The sequence below is a fragment of the Toxotes jaculatrix genome, chromosome 3 (assembly GCF_017976425.1).
Source record: "Toxotes jaculatrix isolate fToxJac2 chromosome 3, fToxJac2.pri, whole genome shotgun sequence".
In the NCBI taxonomy this organism is placed as follows: Eukaryota; Metazoa; Chordata; class Actinopteri; family Toxotidae; genus Toxotes; species Toxotes jaculatrix.
In genome coordinates this window covers 7,383,768-7,405,325 of record NC_054396.1, presented here as the reverse complement: position 1 = coordinate 7,405,325, position 21,558 = coordinate 7,383,768, and the positions used below count along the sequence as shown (strand labels likewise).

At 41.6% G+C, this 21,558-nt stretch overlaps 1 protein-coding gene across 3 annotated transcripts in view; it reads left to right on the top strand.

Annotated features, from left to right (window-relative positions):
* The first annotated feature begins 4,527 nt into the window (after window positions 1–4,527).
* Window positions 4,528–21,558, top strand: part of ncoa3 (nuclear receptor coactivator 3) — a 30,179-nt gene continuing 13,148 nt past the window's right edge. For 2 of the 3 annotated variants that reach the window (XM_041033637.1, XM_041033635.1), the window contains exons 1-2: window positions 4,528–4,603; window positions 20,159–20,226. The gene's annotated coding sequence lies outside the window, so the exon portion shown is untranslated. The remainder of the gene's footprint in view (window positions 4,604–20,158; window positions 20,227–21,558) is intronic. The other variant, XM_041033636.1, reaches the window with a different exon arrangement.

Here is a 21,558-nt window from a genome sequence, read left to right as displayed (position 1 = left end):
GACTGGAACCTGACATGGTCCTCTGCTGTTGTAGCTCATCCACCTCGAGGTGGGACATGTTGTTCACAGCCTTTCTGTCAGCCCCAACCAGTCTGTCCAGCTTCCCCTTCTCTTATCAACAAGGTGTTTCCGTCTGCAGAACTGCTGCTTATTGGATGTTTTCTGTTTTTGGCTCCAGTCTAAGTAAACTCTAGAGACTGTTGTGTGTGAAAATACCAGGAGATCAGTAGTTTCAAAAATACTCAAACCAACCCGTCTGGCACCAACAATTATGCCAAGGTTAGAGTCACCGAGAAAGTCATTTTCCTCCTCTAATGTTTCATGTGAACAGTAACTGAGGCTACTGACTTGTATCTGCATGTCTTTACGCACTGCTGCCATATAATTGGCTGATTGGGTAACTGCATAAATAAGCAGGTGCACGGGTGTTCCTAATAAAGTGCTTGGTGAGTGTATGTAATAAACATGCAGTTCCCTTCACATATTGCTTGAACCAGAACACAGAGACAATTTACAGCAAGGAGGGATTAGTGTCTTGCTAAAAAGACAGGTCTGTTTTCATAAAACTTGAAAACTGTCTAATTTGTGCAATATCAAATGCAGATGTTTATAACTGACTATAAACTTTGTGAAAAACTAACAAAGCAAATTACATGATTTAACATATATTGGATTAGATTGTTTTAGAGGGGAACCAGATTGTTTCTCTATAGTTAAAATTTTATTTGTCAGAATTCATTGTTTATTACAATTGGAGGTAGCTGGTAATAAGACTAATTGTAATCTGCTGTGTCTGATTTTTAAACTTTAGCTGCCCAGAAGCACCTTTCAGCTGGCCTCTTCTTTAACAGGAAGAAAGACAGCAGTGACCTCTTGTGGGAAGACTTTATAACAGCACACAACAGACTGACCCAGAGGTTCTCTGAAAATTTCTATACATATGCAATAAACCAAGAAAGACTATTTCGCTATTTGATAATCTTGACTTTTTAGCATGATAAAGCAGGAAATATGTGTATATACTGTAGGATGGACAATAATGTAGTCATTATGTACATCATAATTATGTACAGCAATGTCTGTGTGTGTGCATAAAGTGAAATGTTATTGAATGACTCCTCATTTGGCTATGGACTCCTGAGTGAGGTAAGATTTACCTACGGGGGGGTAGTTTTGGTGCAGGTGAGACACACTGAAATATGAGAGCTCAATACAAATGGTGCATTGAGGTTAAGAGAAATGTAAACTAGCAGCACTGAGTTTTGAATTTGTAGGAAATGGCCTTGGAAATAGTTGTCTGTCTTAATCTTTCTAGACAATAAAGCTAGCTAGCCTCACTTGGATTAGCTAGTCTCATTCCACAGCCAGTGTTAGCAAAGATGCAGAGACATGCACAGTTAACAGTGTGTGTGTGTGTGTGTGTGCAGTTAAGTTACTGAGACTGGGAATAAAGTTGCATTTCCTAATTACAACTACATTTATTTTATGGAATTGGCAAGGTTTCCATTTTCACATCTCTCGCCAGTTAATATTTGCCCAAGCAACTTAGGTAGTTAACGTTAATTAGCAAGTAAGTAAAGTTAATATTAATTAACAACTAGCTGTGAGCTATCAAAGACTTAACAGATAAAGTCATGACAACACATGATCAGTTTCCGAGTTGTATTAACTTTATCATACTGTTTTATGCCATTATTACTCTGCTCACACCTCACATTACAACTTATCTATATTCTGTTACCTTTGTAAGTGTCCACTACACCGTCTTGTGTCCAATCAACGACGGTGACCGATGAGCTTCACAGGAAACCGACTAGTAACGAGCGCTGCAGTCCCCAAGATGGCGCCCTAGTCAGACTTCACTGCTTAGGCCATCTCCTTGAAAGGCCTTCCAGTCCTTGGATTCAAGGCATTCGGTAAAACAGACGTAAGTGTGTTTTAGTCTTGTTTAGTTTTGCTTTTTTCCCTCTTAGTGCATGCATTCTGGTGGCAAAATAAGTCTTCCCGGAGCTGTGTTATATCAGTTTTTGTTTTTTAATTTTTCACTAAGGGCCTTGACATTTATCTGAAATGTTATTGAAAAGGGGTTGACGCCTTTAACTTGCAGACAGTTAGATAGTAATAAATAAGATGTCTATTGACCCCACTGTTTGAGACTTATACAGGTTTTTTGGGGGGTGGGTCAGTCCAAGAGACTGCTGAGACTTTGGTGTGACAAGACATGGGCTTTACTGACATGTGGTGTCTGAGGCAAAAATGGTTAAAAACAGTGAAAGACACTTTATATTAATGTAGCTACTCAGGATATTTTAAGAGGGAAATGTCAATGGTTTTCCATTGTACATAGTCAACCTATATGTCACTCTATATGTTGAGGATCAGAAACACATTTTTTCTGTAAAGAACACGTAGCTGCGATTTAAACATGTAGGTCTAACTTGCAGTGTCTTCACTGTGTTTTAGAGATTAATTCTATAGTTGAGTAGAAAATACACATGCCAGAAAAATGATATCTGTATTTTTTACTATTTTTTATGCTGCTTTCCTGCACTTTATAAAAAATATTTGAATAACACCAGCCACTAATGAGCCCATCAAAATGCTTTTACTGGAATTTAAGCTTGTAAACATTATGGACGCACAGTTTCATGGAATGTACACCTTTTGTTAGCCTACCAATAATTAAGTATATTTGTGATTTTATAAGATGCTTGGAAATTGAATCTCAAAAATTGTTCCTCTTTACTGTCACCTTGTTTAGTTCCAACTCGTGTTATAGCCGATGATGGACCTGAAAGATCTTGTTTTGTTGTGCTTTATTGCATTTGCATAGTGTTGAGAAGATGGGGGATGGGAATGTGCTTGAAACAAAGAAAGGCATGCTGTTAGCTGTTTGCAGGTAAACCCATCTGAATACATTAATGATTATGGGGCTATCCCCTGTCCTTTCAAACTGTTATCTCCTGTCCTTTCAAAGTAGAGAGGGCAAGTGGGGATGGGATAAAGTGCCTCACACTTACTGAGGGGGGAGGTCAGTTTGCCATGTTCTGTGGGGGAAGGGGCACAAACAGAGGGCCACGGGGCCCCTCATTGGGACTCCATGGAATGGAATTGAGGCTCTCTCACACAGGCAGACATACAAGCAGACTGAAAACATACACAACAAAAATGTGCAAGTCCTTTTAGATTTGGTCATTTTATCATATAATGACATTAGCTAACAGTTTGCATAAATCAAGATTCATCTACATGAAATCATGGTTTGCATCAATATTGTTATTAATTGTATGAATTGCTTACTATCCATATTTACTAATTGTATAACACTCATAAACTATGTCTCACCAACAATTGTCAAGTCTGAGTAAATGTTGTGAATTGGTTTCATAAGATAAAATGCTGCATCAGTGGTAATGAACTTCACTGCCTTATCAGCAGCTATGCTTCAACTAAATAAACTGCAAGGATATTTCTGTCCTGTATACACAATCTTTCATTTTTTTCATGTCAAAGTTTCTTATACTGATTTCAGAGAGAATTATGTTCAGACAGGAAAGAGCAAGAAAGGAGCTAATTTCCTGGTATTTAACACTGCCTCTTTTTCATTCCCCTCACCCCCATCCTTCTGTTCTCCCTCCATCTTTGGACCTGACTCCCTCCACAGTAGTCAAAGTTCAAAATCAGTGTGCCTGAGAGTTCACCATGGAGACAGTTTCTTCCATCCTCAGTGGCTGCTCAGCGCCCATAGTGGCTCCACAGTCACTCCACAGTCACTCCAGTTAATATAACTGTCAGTAGGTGTAGAATCTGTGAGGTATCAGGCTGCACATGTTGACTTTATAACTGGACATAATTGCAAGGTACTAAAAGGCCAAATGTGATGTAGTGGATGGGGCGTTCTGTTTAATAACATAGCAAACATAAATTGTGAGTGCAAATTACTATTTTGCACTACATTTATTCCTGTTTGGCTCAGGTCACATTATAGGCCTACATCATACTTGATCCTGTCAAACAGCCTGGGCATTTGTAATGTCCCAGAGAAACCATATTGGAAAAACGTTTCACTTTATTTGGAGCTGCAGCAAAAAGCAGTCAGGCCATATACAGTGTGTACTTGCTGCCCTTAAACAAATACCAAATGATATTACACAAAACTTTTGTTCTGTTGAATATTTTAAAACAACCTTCAATTCTTTAGTTTTTGTGAAAAATACTTTAATTAAATACAGTTAATTATATGTATACTGAAGGACACAGTACTGTGGTTCACCATGGGTATGATAAGTCATTTGCATAAAGCTGCTTTTCTGCCAGCCTATAAATAAATTTTTAAATCCCTCCTCTAATAATATCAGTGACTGCTCTTCCATATCAACTATGGGTATTGGTGTACGTGTAGTTCATTTGCAGAACGTGTCTACTATGTGGCTTGCCAAGGAAAGCAACTACATTACCCAGAAGTCCATTCGCTGTGCTACAAGCTGGCTCCCTCCGCTCTGGGAGTGTTTCCCATTTAAACAAACACCGTCCTGCCGAAGATGGCGGAGAGTTTTTAGAGGCGTAAAAGAAACTGGTCCACTCAATGAAAGCGTCGAGGCCGGTGAGTTTTCTGCAAACAGTTTGTAATTCGGTTACAACCAAGTTTTGAACACTGATGCTATTGTGTGTTTGAAGGCGCAAATTCGCCTCAGAGGCAGTTGGTGTTGCTCCGCTTCCGAGCAGGCTGTGGTTTGTAAGCTACCGTGATACAACGAACCACCTTACTACAGTCTGTTTGTTGTGGAATGTTTGTTATGATATTTCTTTTGGCTCCTAAACTGTGAACGTGGTAATAATTAACGATAAGCATGGCTTAATAATGTGGCACCTTCATCGGTTACGGGGTTTGTTGCTGTGTCCGTTATCCGCTAGCTGCAAAGTTTACGAGACCCAGGCTCTCTGATTCGCTCTGAGGTGCAGTGGTCTAGTTGTTAACACTGCTTAGGAGTGAATTCGTTTGAGTTTCGGGACGTCAATGTTAACTTTTTTAGCGCCACTAGGTTGTGTTCATTGTCCACAGCAGCTGAATGGTTCTCGGCACTACATTACTACATCTTTTTTTTTACATTCATACGGTCTGACTTGCTTCACAGTTTCGGTACAACCGAGGCTGCAGGAGTCGTTCACAGCTAACGTTAGTTGCACCGCAGTTGTTGTCGCATGGAGGTAAAATCTAAATAAAATTGTGTTCTTTTTTCCTCCTTTACTACTGTTGTCTGGCTTCGATCATACATACAAAGGGAGGTGACCACATTTAAACACAATGTAAATGTTATATTTTGTTTGTTGAACAGTTTTCTTACCTATAATTTGACACGCAAAATGCAAACTAGTCTAGCTGACCTTAAGGCATATAGAGGTGGGAAAAAATTATTGTATTTCCCGATGAGTCGCAGGTCACGATAAACCACCTTGTATTTGCCACTGAATCACTGTCCCCCAGTGCTGACAATCAAACTTGAAGTGACTGGCTCAGCGTGGCTGCTCTGGAAAATCCACAGCATCTGTTATTTATTTGCGTAGCTGTAGTGAGATTACGTATCCATGATTGTAATGGTTGGTATAATGGCCCATCACACCATGATAAATGTTGGTTTTCGCTGCTGATAAATCATATTTAGGTGCGTGTCTATGAGAGAGAGAGAGAGAGGGGCAGACTGGCAGCAGGAGATGGATGTGTTTCAGTGCAGCGGAGGTCGAACACTGGCAGGGTTCAGGTAGAGTCCAGGTTTGCTTTCTTTCTCTCTGCTCCACAAGGTGTATGCTGAGCGCTCACATTTTGAGTTGGTAAAAAAGGACATTCTTGGAGAGCATGCTCATGTGTAGGCAGACAATGAGGAAGTAGGTTAGTCATTCCACTGAAACCGTTGAGGTCTAGGTGTGCTGTCGCTCTCTTCGCCCGGGGCCATCCTTGCCAATACTTGCAGGCATTTACAGCTCAGTGCTCATTCCCACGTGAGAGTCTCTGAAATCATCTAGGTATTTTTGTCTTATTGCTGCACAGGCTGGCTACTGAGTAGTTGTTTACTGACAAATATTCCCGCTTATACAATTTCAGGTGGGGCACAAATGGGCCGTGATGTCTCAATAATTTGGGCATTTAAATGGCGTGAAGCTGGGAATGAACAAGTGAGAATGGTGCTGCTGGCAGTCTTCAGCCCTCAGATGAGCTAACTTGCCTTTATTTTGGGTCTGATGGAATGCCATTACTCAAGCCCGCGTATGTGGTATTTTTGTAAGTGGCAGAATGACCACTGTGGGAACCTGTCCGATGAAATGCTTCTGCTCATATTCTTGGCAAATGGAGCCTCTTGTCCCCCCATTCTCTGTCCCTTTATCTACCACTTTCTTTTTCCCTCACACAGGGTGTCAGGCGGTGTTAACAATGAATCAATCTTTGGGGGGATTCTTTGACTGCAGATGGGGTGAAGAAGTGACTGGGATGCGTGGCTTTCGCTCTTTGTCTGCCGGCCCCTGTGCTCTCAATAATTCATTAACTTATCACTTTTTCTCATGCGACCCGCAGAAGTTTCTCTGTGGCGATAGATTCCGTGGTTACATGAGATTGCCTGATCGATAATCATATGACCATAGATTTGGTGGCATTACTGACATCTAGCTAATACTCATACAGCTTACTTTTGATGTTGAATATGTTAACATCTTGTCAATCATACAGTTAAAATGCACAATATATTTTTTTTTGTGACATAGTTACCAAACTAATAAATCTAAGGAGCAGGCATGCCAAATAATTAATTTACGAAATAATACACTCTATGTGGCTGTTCAAATTTATTCACTGGTATCTGCGCTCAATAAAGTTGGACATATTTTTACGTGCTGTCACCACCCCGTTATGTTGTAAACACTGTGCATATGCTTTATTGTAGATGAACTGTACATGGAAGGACAGTAGGTCTAAACTGCACTTTCTGGAGTTTGTACACTGACTTTTAAAAACCATGCTCCTGAATGAAGTTCTCTGTGTTCAGGACTTCTTCAATTTTGCTGCATGATCTCTGTTTTTAATGGTATCTGGTAAATGTTTCTGCTGTATAGCTGCATTTACTTCTTCATACGGACTGGTATCAGACAGAAAGGGGAAAAATGAGTAGAGAGCTTGCCACTTTTGATGACTGTCTGTCTTTGTCAAGCAACATTTTGGCGTCACTGATATCTGAATAGATGGCATTCTTTTAGTGTTTCGTCAGTGTGCGTGCCTTAAGTGAGGCTGAGATAATAAGTTTCGTTTCAAGTAATTGCCAATCTGTCAAATGGCATGTGTTCAGTGTAAGACGAATAGGTGTGTGGATGAGCTGTAGCTCTGAGAGGACCTTTGATGACACATAGAGCTGAAAGGGCAACCTGATTGTTTTGCCTAATTGAAATATGACTCCTTGGTCTTAGTACCTTTTTGCTAGGCAGCAGTACAAGGAGTGCAGCCTTAGTCAAGAAAAACACCAGAGTTGTTGCATCTAGCTGATAACTTACAACAAGTGCTTGTCATTCAGGGAACATGTACATCTTTAGATTTTCAGTGATCATTTTTTCATCATTGTTCAGGGGATTTACCTTGGCTGGTTTCCAAGTCACTTTAGAGTATTCAGCAGTTTACAGGGTTGTCTGAAGCTTTACTCTGTGCAAGTTAGACTTGACTCTGACTTGTCTTTGGAGGCTGTTTTACAACCTGGTTTAAGAATACAAAAGTTTCCCCGTGGTCATCTCAAGCTGTGTAGAACATCCTGTTTAGCCCTCACATCTCAAGGTCACTCACAGGAGTGACAGGGATCTTCTCTATTTGTGTTTGTTAAAGTATGTATAACCACATGCTGGCATGTTGGTGTGGTAGTACTCAACAGGTAGGTTGGCTTTTTTCTGCCTAACTCTCTGGAGCTAAATATAGAAAACTCTGCTGAACAAGACAGTCGTGTTTCCACTGCTGAAATATTTACAGCTACTTTGCCCAAACAAGCAAGAGTGAGAGTATGAGATGAGAGCTGCTGAAACCAGATTGTTATTCACTATTCAGAGGAAGCCACAGCCAGTCTGCTGGGTCCCAAGTCAAACGGTGCAGTTTGCACTCAGACTATATTTGAAGTCACATCTCATTCATCCCCCTCGGTCCCCTCTTCTTCAACTCTGAGGTAATACCCAAGTGTTAGGCTAGCTGAGCCATATGTGAGCCATGCACACTTCTAAAAGCCAAACGGGCAGCCTGAAGCAATCATTGCACCCAATTCCACTTTATAACCAGCAAGGATTTGGAACAGTTCACTCTCTGTAGTCCTCCTTGATTGGACGAAGGCAAGGGTTTATTAGGGCAGGGGGTGCCAAGAGCTTTGTCCCCCCTCCCCTCTTTGCCCTTCCTCTTTAACTTCAACTCCCCCTTTAACTTTCGCTCCCCCAGCTGAAGAATGCTCGTAAAAACGGGTTCACCTGAACAAGCCAGTGGGAGGGTAGCTCCCTGGCCTAGTTTTGTTACCATTGTAAAATGTTAGCAAGACCTTGTTTGTGTTTTGTTTAGGGCCCCCTTTTATAAAAAAAAAAAAAAAAAAAAAAAAGTGCTTTGGAGGAGAGACAGCTAGGGTGAAAAAAAATTTGGTTTGTGAGATAACTGCTACCAGATGCTCTCTCTCTCTGTCTGTTATTCAGTGTAAAGAGAAGGAGAAGTTAGCGAAGAGGGAAAGAGAGAATTGACACTATCATTTCTGGGTGATCTTCTCATCTGCTACATGGACACTCCATCTTCTCTTTCTTGTCTCATCTATGCTCTGCCTCTATCAAATACACAAGAATTGAAAAAGGTGTGTTCCTTCCGGCAAGATAGTTAGTTTGAAACCAAAATAACAAGAGACTTCGACCTCGACCACTGCAGCGAACCTCAGTTCTCTGTCTCAAATCTCCATAAAGCTCACCTTTACTTCCCCAATACTCCACCATCTAATTCAGCAGTGTCAAATAGTCGGCTGCCTTTATTCCCTTTGTTTACATTGTTTTCCTCTTTCTGTCTGTACATCTCCAAGATGAAACTGTTTGATGTTGGACTTGTGTGGCAGCAGGGTGTGGTTTCTGGGTCTGTCTGGATTGAGAGGCAGCTGTGGCTGGCATGGCGCAGCAGCAAGTTGTAAGAGGATATGAGACCATGCAAGCAGGGACTGTAAGGGCACTGAGTGCGTATCTTACATTTCACCTGCAACTTGAAATTTCCTTTCATTAAAAGAAATTAGCCCCAGTCGCAGTGAGTATGCAGACACTTGCTCACAGCACTGTGCTAGACAGAATTTTAGTTTTCCACAAGTGCGAAAGTTTCTACTTTATTGCAGCCTGGGGTTCAAGGAAAAGTCAAGTTGTGAATGACAGACTTCCACGCCATCATTAAAGGCTCCAGTCTTACTACAGCATGTCAACACTGGCAAGGCATGTGTCAGATAATTTATTATTACCCCCCTTTTTTTTTTTTACAAAATGTATTTCTTAATTGGGCTGATTTTTTCCCCCTGGCTTTCTGGATAAAGTGGAAAATGTTCCTTTCACCATTACTGCTCTTCACTCTGCCTGGTGACGTCAACCCTGTTTATGTGGCTTGTCGTTAAGGCAACACTCCAATCAAAAGGTTGCTGCTCTGGAGCTTACCGTTGTCCCCAGAATAGCCGAGCTATCACTTGCCTCCTGACATTGCCACATCACATCAAGCTTTGAACCAATGCTGAAGTTCATAAACCAAGCAACACTTGAAAAAGTTGGCCATTAGTCCAATCCAGTACTCTGTGGAGGTGGCTCTACTTTTGGCACATGAGCTCCATGTTTCCATTCGGCTGGCTCCCTGTGGTGCTCATATATGCTGATCTGATTGCTGTGGCCATCCTGAAACAAGTGATTCTATATGAGTGTGGTATGACTAGAAGAAGTAAAGGTCCCCGTTCAATTAGCACCACAGTAACAGTCTGTACTACCCCGATACTACCCTGTTCCACACGGTCGCCCTTGGAATTGAATTAAAGCTAAAGATTATTTAAGGCAATTTAAATAGAGTTTGGTTTTAAGTAGCGATGGTAGAGTTCTGACAGTCAGTGTGGCAGATCAGAATGAGTGTGTGAGGTTTGGTTTCATAAGCTTCAGTAAGTTTACTTGGGCAGACAGGCAGACAATGGATGGTAATCACGAGTAGTGTAAGAAGACAGTCGATACAGGATACAAGGTTCACACTTTAATATTATGTTCAACAAAAAAGAAACAGGCTGTAACTGGAAGATTTACAGTGACACTGATTTACAGTATTACATTTGGAAGACTAGTTATTGGTACTAATTGAGCAGTGCAGCCTGCATACTGTATTATTTAGCCTTATAGGTAAATAGGACATAACTCTTGGGGGGGATAAACAATAAATCAGTGTTTTGTATCTTTTTTCATCTTTTATTTACAGTAAAAACAGCTGTTCTAATGAATGAAATTGATGGTGGCCATATTGACTCTATCTCTGCCGATCACAAGCTGTGTTATTGGACCATGCTTAAAGAGCTGAGCCAATGAGAGTCACAACATGGTGGATCACTGATTCACAAGCATGTTCTGAGCAGACGTTTTAAGCACTTACCTGCAGGTTTTGTGTGATTTCAGCGTTTGAGTTGTGAAGACTTGTGAAATCCTGTAAAATGTAAAGAGGAAGCTGCATTTTCCTTGTCCTACAGATATGATTGTCTAAATATTTTTGATCTGTTTAGAGTTCAGTGAAATTATGTGGTGTAATTTTACTTCACACACTCTAGGAAAAATATGTTCATAGTTTCACAGCAATTGTACAAACAACATGTGCTGACATGTTTCTGTTAAGCTTTTATACTTGGCAGTGGATGTGTCTGACAGAGACCAGTTCTGAGTTCTTCTAAGGGATACAGGTAAATAAACTGCAGTCTAATCTTTATGAAGGCTTCACAGTTACTTTACCTGTATACAGGTGCAGTATTGATGCTTTGTGTTGTTAAACTGGTTTTTAACCCAAACTGGAGGAATAATGGTTTAATTTTTTTTACTCAAAAATATCAGCAACATACCATGATCTGCCATAAAGCTGCACAGTAAAGCTGTATTATCAAAAGCCCAAAAACCGTGAGGCAGGACTTTTTCACTCAGTCTTTGGTAGGAATCTGTGTCATTACCAGTGAAGCTTATCATTGTTAATACCTACTGGCACTGTTACCGCAATTCCACAATAATTTATTTTAAAAAATAAGAGGGACATTTTCTGAAAGTAGTAACATATTTTCCCTATGCTTGACTACAAATGAACCGAATTTAAATAAGACTGTAGAAGAGCTACAGTAAATATAGTCACTAAGATTCTAACAGCGAGGAATATATTTAAACACATAAATGGCTCCAGGCTGGAGCCACTGAGGTGCATTGCAACTGTGTGGGGTCCCAACACCAGTTTGACAAAACTCTCACTCTAACTCAACTTAGCAAAATTGTTGGCGTGTGGACTACTGCAGAATCTTTGATTTGACAAAAGTTAAGTCCAATCTAGGGCACCTTACAGGCTCTTGTATGAAGGCGTCACAAAATGACTGCAGTGCATATATAGTTTTTGTTCATACTTTTGGCCACATGAAAAAAACCTTTCTGTACCAAATCAAATTTGATTTAATTTGGAGCAGTATGTGGTTCTGCAGGAACACTGAGCGTAAACTGGTGTGCGTCAGCTCGAGCGGTGTGTGTCGTCCTTTTCCCTCTCCCTTACAGTGTGAGGGACTTGATTAGCAGTGCAGGCTTAATCACTCAGCAGATGGGAACAGAGTGCAGTGTCACCAAGACAAAAACAAACGCACAGTTGGATTATGGTTCAGCCTGTGTGTATGTGTGTGCCTGTGTCTAGTCACACTGAGCGACTCTGACTTGACTCAGAAACAGATTCTCGAGTGTTACTAGTCCAGCAGAGTTCTTTGTTTCTTTTTGCTCCATTTGCCTTCTCTGTCTGCCTTTCAGCACTTGGTCCCTGTGACCCCTGTATCCAGCCTGTCCTCATAAGTCATTTAAACACACTTTTAATAGTGTTAACCTGGAACTGAGCGGCATGTGCTGGGCAGAATGTGTGGCAGGCTATTTAAAGCATTCTTGGGGAAGAAACATAAAGGAGGAAAACCAAAGAGTTTGGTAGTAGACTTATCAAATGCACAAAGATTAGGTTTATTTTTTTAATGATATAAAATTCATTGGGTTTTTACCATTGGATTGAAACAAACCAAAATAGTCTGTGTCAGACTGTAAAATGATCTTCTCAGATTTTTGGCTAACAGCTCACCACCCTGGGAAATGCAAGACAGCAGGTATAGTTTTCTAAAAATGCATCGCAGTGAGGATTTAAAAAACTCAATCCCTGCTCCTGCTCTCCGTTACCCCTCATACCTCATTTCTGAAATCTTTTTTTTTTTTTTTTACCTAGGCTCTGTCAACACATGAAACTGGCCAGTTGAAAGAAAGGAAAAGGAATAGTAAGGGGGAAAATGGGAGACGGGAGGGGGTGCAGTTGTGAAACTGGCGTCAGACCATCTTTTGAGTGGAATTCTTTGCGGGGGTCAGAGTTCAGGCACTGCAGTGTGGCGCTGTGATTGGCTGAGGAAAGGTGAAATGAAAACCACAGTAAACTTTTGACCCCGGCGCAGGAGCTCTGCAGGAACGCCCAGCCCCAGCTCTGGTGTGGTGGAACAGAGCCCGCTCTCTTCCTGTGTTTACTCCGCCAATCCAAGAGGGACGGTGGGGAGAGGAGGAAGGGGGGGAGTGAGCGCAGAGAGGGAGGAGAGAAAGACACAAGAGCAAGAGGGAGGGAGGAAGGGAAGAGAGCAAATCGTCAGAGCTGTGCTGCGGTCTGAAAATGAATATATGCCTTTTTACTAAGAGGCACAGTTGAAACGTGTACACAAACACACAAACTGCTTCTGAGAAGCAAAGTTAAATCCAAGCACCGTCTTTGTATCTACACGAGATCCTTTAAAAATATTGGCAAAAGTAATTACGATGGTTGACATATCTTCACACTGAATTATCTGCGTCTTGCTGAGATTTCTCCTCACACTGCATCAGTATCAGTTGCTGGTGAAGATGTGTGTGTTATCAGAGTGGGCAGCATGGAGGCTGATCAGGCCCTGGAGCTCTGGCTCCCCAGATAAAAGGCTGTTTAGCCATTGATTAATGAACTAATTTCCATAATATTAGCCCCATGTGATCGCAGCCGCCTGCATTTTGTTTGGTCACTGTGGTCTCCTCTGGACGATGCCATGTCCTCACTCTTATCGCCTCACTGTTGACCCAATATGTCAAGCTCATGGAAAATGAAGGGATTGTTAGGGATGCAGTGGTGCTGTGCTATGAGATAGCTGGTTTAATCTGTGCCCATGTGGGTCTTTTCCTGTTCCTTTCTGTTCTTTGTCTGTATTAATGATGGATAGTTGTGGGAGATGCTTGTGTGACACACACACACACACACAGTGGAATCTGCCATCTCTTTGTTTCCTCTTCATTTATTTTCCCTGGTTTTTCTACACGTTGCAGTTTGTGTGAGAAAAATGGGGAGATGCGCACACAGCTTGTCTGAGCTCTGTGCGTCGGGCGAGGGTGGGGGATGTTTTTTCTAGGGGAAAAAGCAATCCTATGAAGGCAGTTTTCCCTCTTCTTTGAACTACCTACTCTCCCTCGCCACATTCATCTATAGATGTTTTGCGCACTGCAAGTTTGGGGGAAAAAGCTGCCAGAACAAATGGATGTTTTGTGTTTTGTTTTTTTTACACAGTGCCTGCTTTTTATGCGCCCTTGTGAATTTCGTAAAAGAGGAAATTTCTAATGTAATTTATGTCAACAGTATGTTGTTTTGCAGTCACTGTAAATGAGTCGCAGATGGATTAAGCACTGTTTAATTTATTGATCATCTTCCCCACATTTATTTTTCATTGGCAAAATTTGTGTCTGACTTAGATTATCAGGTCTGGAAACTGCTCACATGAATAGAACATAGCTGACCCTTTTCACATCTGTGTTCTTCCCATATCTTGGGCTTTGATTGGTCAATTAAAGTGAACCTTCGGGCTGGATTCTTGAAAGACTGAGGCCTCATGTTCTTGTTGATGCTTTTCTGAAATGCTTCAGTAAGCTTCTCTGAGGGTGTGTTTCTGTCTACTCAACAAACTCCACCTCTCTGTCCTCTTCCCTCATATTTGCGTCACCACCATGGTTTTGAAAGGTGTGCTTTATTCCACTGTGAACTGCTCCTTGTGTGACTTTAATATTAACTCTAAATCATTCACGCTTGTTGCGTCTGGTTATTTGAATGACTTATCTAAGTGAATGAATTTGGTAAAATGGACGTGAAACAAATTTGGCTTTGTATTTGTTTAATTTTTGGCGGTGTCATTACACAGCTCAGACACGGTTTGAATGGAACTTCACATTAAAAGTACGCAGAGGAATAAAGTGACACAAACATCTTGCTTTCCACCAGACTGACTGCAGACAAATGAGGGGATGTGTGTTTTCAGTCTGGGTTTTAAGCTGGAATTTCACAGCTGCCTCGGCACCTAAATGGAGGCTTTCTCTGAACAATTTACAGCTTCACTTTTTCAAAATCCACATTTGTACACACATGCTCGACATATGTCGTCCTCATCCCAATCTTTGAATCTCATTGTGTGGCAGGACTCTCCATCTCACCATTAAACTCTCTGGCTCCAGTTTAGTCCCAGTCGCCCATGTTTCATTAAAATCATGTGTAAAGTTGCCGGGAAAACGGCTAATAAGCAATATTCACCCACAACAGGGGGCCATTCGACTCTATGAAAAATATTTGCTTCTGGAAGTTATGTTCCCTCAAAATTAAGGGGGAATCCCCAAAATGTTAGGATGATAGATGGCTGCTAAACAAAGTGGAATCTGGTTCTAAATTATATGAAGGAAGAGCAGTAAATGTCATCCATGACTCCCTTGTTTTTCCTTCCATCTAGGCTTCACGGTAATGAGTTTTCACTTCAGCGTTTTATGGCAAGCGTCCTTTCCTCAGTTAACTTTTACATTTGAAATGTAAAGTGAGCTTAGTAAATCTGATTTCAGTGTCTGTTCGTCTGCAGTGAGATTATCCATCTCAAACAACTTGGAGCAGAATAGTGCAAAGGGGCTACAGTGTCTTTCTGTCTCTCTTTCTATCACTTGTGGTGAAGTTGATTCTTTGTCCTTTCTTGTTTGCTGCAGGCCAGAAAGACGAAGTACGCTTGGATATGGACATTCCTACCTATCTGTCACATATCTCACCATTAGGGGGATCACTTACTGAAGAGAAGACATTAAGAAGGATAATTTGATAATGACCCTTTGCTAAACCCCTCCCCTGTCCCATCACAGCCCCCCCCCCTCTGAAAGCATAAGAGCAGAAGTGCATGGATTAAACAGCGTTTGCCCGGTTTAAACTAAGCTACTAACATTAGCACGCTTAGCTGTCTAGCTTGTGAATATTTGATTTCTCTGTGTTTCCTTTTCTTTGTCACAGCCTTAGAGATGAGTTGTGACAATTAGCTACCTACAGTACTAACCTACTTCCAAGGCCAAACATAACAGTCTCTCTTGCACATTATGCAGTATACCGCTGACAGACTCAGATCCATCGTGAAAAGGTTGTGCTTTATTTAGACACGTTAAGTTGCACCAAGTTAGCTGCAGAACATGAATCTGTTTTGTGTCATTAGCAAGCTCTACAAGATGCTCCTCCTCAAGTATTCATCGTTGTTGGACATTATTTTATTTACTGCAGCTTAGAAACCGGTTGGATGTAAAAGACAACACATTCCTGTAATACATCAAACCAGTTATAAAGACAGCCCGTCCCACATCATGGACCGAGCTCACATTACAACAGTCTGTTTAGCTCGCGGGGTCTGGATTTTCAAATGGCTTTTTTTTTTCTTTGTACATGCAGGCTTCCAGTCAGGACTTTGTGTTTACGTGAATGAGTTCCTTCGTTCAGTTTAACCAAATAACCTTTTCAGTTTTGTGAAAACACCCAACAATTTAAAAACAGGAATACTCACAGATCAAAGTTTATCTTTGGTGGGGAGGGACAATCACATGTGATCCAAATATATAGTATACTTTAAACTATTTTATAAAACATTTGTTTTAATTAATATTAGTTTTATTAGTGACTGAGGACCCAGTCATGAAGAAAATAGGGTCAATATTTGGATATTTTGTTATTAAATAAAGACACTGAAACTGTGATTGGGTGTGAGCTCCAACTGCACCGAGTGTATGGCTGGTTGTACGCTCAGCAGGAGGTGGAGAGCTTCTTTGAAGAAAAACAGGAAGTCATTCTGTCCTTTTGTTTCCTTTTTGCACTTGATGTCCTAAACTCTAGTGGACACCTTTTGTTACTTTATTACCTTACGTCTGTGATGTGTGAGTCTGTCTGTGTTTGCGTGTGTGTGTGTGTCTGTGCCTGGTGGGTGTGTGTGTTAGTGGGGTAATGGTACTAAATGTTTCTAGTAGCCCATGTCTGCCATGATTTTGAAAAGAAAGAAATTCATTGTTGTATTTTTTCAGTATTTGACGGTGTTTTTGCTTTTTCAAAATGCTCAAACTTTGAGCTATTTAACCCCTCTCTCTCTCTCTCTCTCTTTCTCTCTCTCTCTCTCTCTCTCTCTCTCTCTCTCACACACACACACACACACACACTCGCACATATACACACACACACACACACACGCACACACACACACATATACAGTTAAAAAAAGAACAGTTTGCATACATGTGTTTTGGGTGTGCTTTTTGGGGGTCTGTAATTGCGTGTATGAAGGCCCAGTGTGTCTGGTCTTTGTTTTGGGTGGGCCGGTGTTTATTGTTGGGCCTGCCACTCTTTGTCTCAGGGAGCTCAGATTGCAGGCTTTATTTCAGGCTGAGCAGGAATGTCCTCCTCACTATTCTGGTCCTGACTGACTGACACTGCTGCTGTGCTGGCCTCGAGCCAAACGCCTTTATATCGAAATAATGTAGTTTTACAACACTAACTGAAACATTTAATAGTGCAGTGAAATGCAGCGCTTTTCAGTACCAAGTTCACGTTAGTAATGGCATCTGTAAGAGAATATGCATGTTTGTTTAGAGATCCACAAGGGTGACTGGCTCTTTAGCTTATATCTGCTAGGCATGCAGGAAGAACAACGCAGGTCTGTATTCTGTAACTGGTAGTGAAAATAGTTCCCTTCAGACTCATTTAATTGAATGAAGTATGTTAGCATTTTTCACTTATATCCTTGTAAGATCGTCGTGCCACTGATGATGTTTAAATACTTGTTTTGTAACACACCAGTGGTGCGGGAGTGGCTGCAATGTTGGCAGGTAGTTTAGAAGATATGAGGAAGTGGAGCCCCTCACAAATCACAGGGGTTAGTAATACAAGAGTTTGTGTCTGTCCCTATGCTGTCCGTCACGGCTGAACAAGTACATTTACTGTCAAAGCTCATTTACTGGCAAGTTAAAAGAAGAAAAGTCAAGTTGAAGCACCGAAATATTGTCCATAAAAAAGTGTAGCCACATGTAATTATACACGAACAGTACCAGTGAATTAAGCTACATCAGATGTTGTTTTGAGTATCTCACGAGCCTCATAAGTCGGCTCTTAAATGAGCACTGCCGACCTCAAAACCTTCTGTGAGCTGTGTGACAATGTTCACCACTTTACCTCAGAGACACTGACCTTAGCTGAAAACCAGAACCAGTATTTCAATGTAATAATTTACAGAACATGACTGGCCAGTCTACTGCACCTCTGACTTAATCTGCTGTGGACTTCCCTGATATAAGCTCGTCTGAGCAGCAGGTTACGCTTGTGAATATTTTTCAGCAAATCTCCCTGGAAGATCTGTATGCTTTAAGAAAGCTTTGTTTGCCCATCACTGATCAACACACAGAATACTGAAAGAAACCTGTTTACTCTGGGTGCTCCCCCAAAACAGTCCTGACTAACAACAGCAGTCTACACCTTCACTTCCTGCTGCTTTAGTGGCTTAGCAACACTAGTTAGTATTAGACACATGTAACTGTTTGAGTTTCGCTTTAATATTTTGTTTTGTTTTGCCATACAAAATATTTTCACGTTGCAAATTGTTATTTCTTATTTACGTTAAAGCAGCATGTGACATTCAGCTGAGGCTGACTAAGACTTTCTGTATTAAAAGAAAAAGCCATCAAACAAGTTTAGTCAATAAACTGTATCCTAGTCAAATAACTAACATTGTTACCAGGGTCTAAATTTTTCTGAATGATAGCCAACAATACTAAGCTCTGTGTACTGTGTCGCCTCTCTCCTCCCCTCCCCCTCCCTCTTCCTCTTCCTCCTCCCACTCTTTATTCTAGTCATTCTGCTTTGACTCCTCCTCCACCTCCTGTGGTCTGCATTTATACGATTCATGCGTACATCTCTTGGTCTGAATCACATTTTACTTCCAGAAGTCAACCCGTGTATTTGTGGTGTGTGTTTTTACCCATCTGTGTCAGTAAACAAGGACAGAAAGGACAGGAATAAACAAAAGTTGAACAGTAAACTCAAAATTGAGAGTGTAGGGCTGAAAAATAACTTAAACATTAGAAAAAAGGATGTTCAGAAACATTCACGTTTCTTTCTCACTGGGGTTTCTGTGAATTCTTGGTGTCTTGTTTTGGCTTTAGAAAGAGTCGACTTCGAATTATTAAACTGTGTTTGGACAGTTGACAGAAAGGGAACTCTTTTCTCTCTGTCTCTGTGTTAAATTATTCATCTGCAGCATTAGCTCAGTAGCAGCCCTGCGTTTAGGCCTGATGTGATCAGTGGTCTGTGGTAGAGGATCTCTCTCATACACAAACACACACACCAACTGTGAGCAGAGTAGGTAGCAGGCTTGTAACTACTGCCTTTATTCGGCTGTTATGACTGTGAGATAGAAATAATAGAAATAGAGAGTAGAAAGTTTGTCCTTTCTGTTTAGCACGTCCTTAGAGAACAGCAGCAGTTCAAAAGCAAATCTTAAAAGTTACACATTAGTGTAGACACATTATGAAAGATTTGTGTTCAGAGCTGTGTGATTATTATGCGATTTAATAAAGGAAAGAACATCTGACAGGCTTATCTGTGGCAGTAGGATGATGGTGCTAAAGGTCAGTGGTTTTGGTTTGTACCCAAACGCTGAAGGCCCTCCCAGTGTGTGGGTTAGGACCCGATGACAGTTACCGTCATGTTAAAATGTGGCTAGAAAAATCCAGAGCTCACAAAAAGTCATTATACTGGACTGTAATATTGTAACTGCTTTTTTTTTTTTTTTTTTTTTAATGGGAAAAAACTAAACACTGGCAGCTTCAAGAAAGATTCATTTCTGTTGCTATGATGAAAAGCTAATCCAGTTGCTAAAATGAGAAGACAGAACGGTAGAGGGCCTTCTTTACTGTGAGTATGGATGTGATGGTAAAGTACTGAAGCTTATGAACACACGTGTAGTGTCTGACTAATCTTTCTCAAAGTATTAATAAACACTGGATATTAAAAAGAAATATTGGCAGAGGAAGGTGACATGCTCAGTTGCTTCACGATTGCTATAAATAGTGACAGAGCAACAAATGAAGTGCTGCTGAGTTGTGTGCACTGTGAAGACACTGATTAGTTTTTGCAGGAATTTTCTGACCTTTGTGAGAATGGTGTCATTTGCACACTGCCTTGCTCTCTCAGTGCTGAGTTAGCTAAGCTTCTGAAAGCATCTGATGGCCCGCAGCAATCGCACAAGGTGTGAGTAGGGGGCCAGGATGACAGGGAACCAGCCTGATAAACAGAATATGTAAATAGGTGGGGATGAGTGGCCACATTTCCAGGAAAGGGAAGTGATGACGCAGGGGAACGGGCTGAGGGGAGGACGCAAACAGGATGCTCTGTGCTGTGGCTTCCTGTGCAATTTTAGAAATCAGTTTTTTCCCATGAATTTCTGTGAAAGCAAAACATTTAAGATAACAGTCCATCTTATTTTCAGGAGTGCCAGCACTCAGAGTCATGTTGAGGCATTCAGAGAGTACAACAGTTCACCAACTTTTTATTTTCTCTTTTTGTTTTCAGGACATGTTAAGACATTAAAGCGACATTAGACCCTGAATGGAGCTTGACTGGGGCTTGTACTGGCCAAGGTGAGCATGTGGTATATGTAGAAAAACACTCAAACACATACACTCCAGGTGAGCAGTCCATACCAGCCAACCCGAGGTTCAGACCGTTTTATTTTTAACCTTGAGATGTTACATTTCTCACATTGGCAGCTGCTGTTTGTGAACCTGATGGTTCGTGCAGCGCCTCGTCTTGTCTCTGAGCAAGTTTCACATTGTCAAATGAAGCTGATTCAGGTCAATGGCAGACTGCCAGGCCTGTTGAGACTCATCTGTGGTTTTGGTGGGCTGCTGCTCACATTTTCTCATTCTGCTCCAGAGGTGTTGTCTTCCTGGGTTGGCAGTTTTCAGGTCTTAGTCATATCAAACTTTTAGAAATGTTAACACGAGTGAAGTAGTGAAATATACTATTGTGAACATGCACCGAAAATTGTGTTATGCAGCAGTATAAATTCCATGAGAGCATAGTTGCTTTGCTGCAGTTGTCTGTAACAAAGAGACTGAGAGGCTTTTTAAGAAATCTTTGTTTCAGTGGTGAAACCTCTTTTCTCTGGTTTCCAGCGTTGCCTCCCCATAACCATAGCAGAAATCATACTACTCTGCTGTGCATTCCCTGTTCTCAGAAAGGCTCCCAGCAGCCCCCAGCTCTGCTGTTTGTCTGTTTCAGGATGTAAGGCTGACTGAGGGCTGATGTCATCTTTCTCCACTGCTGCAGAGGTGAGCCTTAGGACAGAAACCAGGAAGGAAGGAAGAAAGAGAGAAGGGGGGTGGGAGGGGGGGCAGCGAGAGTCACAGCCGGAGCAGGACAGGCAGATTTAGAGAGGGGTGCTGAAAGGTAGACAGACAAGAAGCATGCGATGCAGATTTATGGCACAGTGTGTGTGTGTCGGAGACCTGGTGCTCTTCAAGTAGTAGTAGTGGCGGCGGTGGGTGCCTGGACTGCATGTCCTAGCCTGCTGTTGTGGAGCAGGCTAGTTGCATAATGGTTCTCATCCGTTCTACAGTTTTCCACTCAGGAATGAGCTCACTCTGTGTTTAAGAGTGCTGGCGTGTGCACATACAGACATGCAGACACAAAGTCCAGGACAGACTTGTAGTAGAACAATCTGGTTGAACAGCCGCACGCTCCAGCTTTGTGTGTGTGTGTGTGTGTGTTTCTGGGTGGGAATTGGAAAGAGTTGTGACCTTAGAGGCTGGCTACAGAGGTTTCCTCTAACGTGAACTCTGAGGGGGTCAGGCACAGGGCAATGCCAGAGCAAGAAAACAAGGGCAGGGTCCCCAGCCCAGTGCTGCTACACCCAGGGAGGGAGGGAGAGAAGGGAGGGGTTGTCTGAGGATGGTATGGGGTGGGGGGGG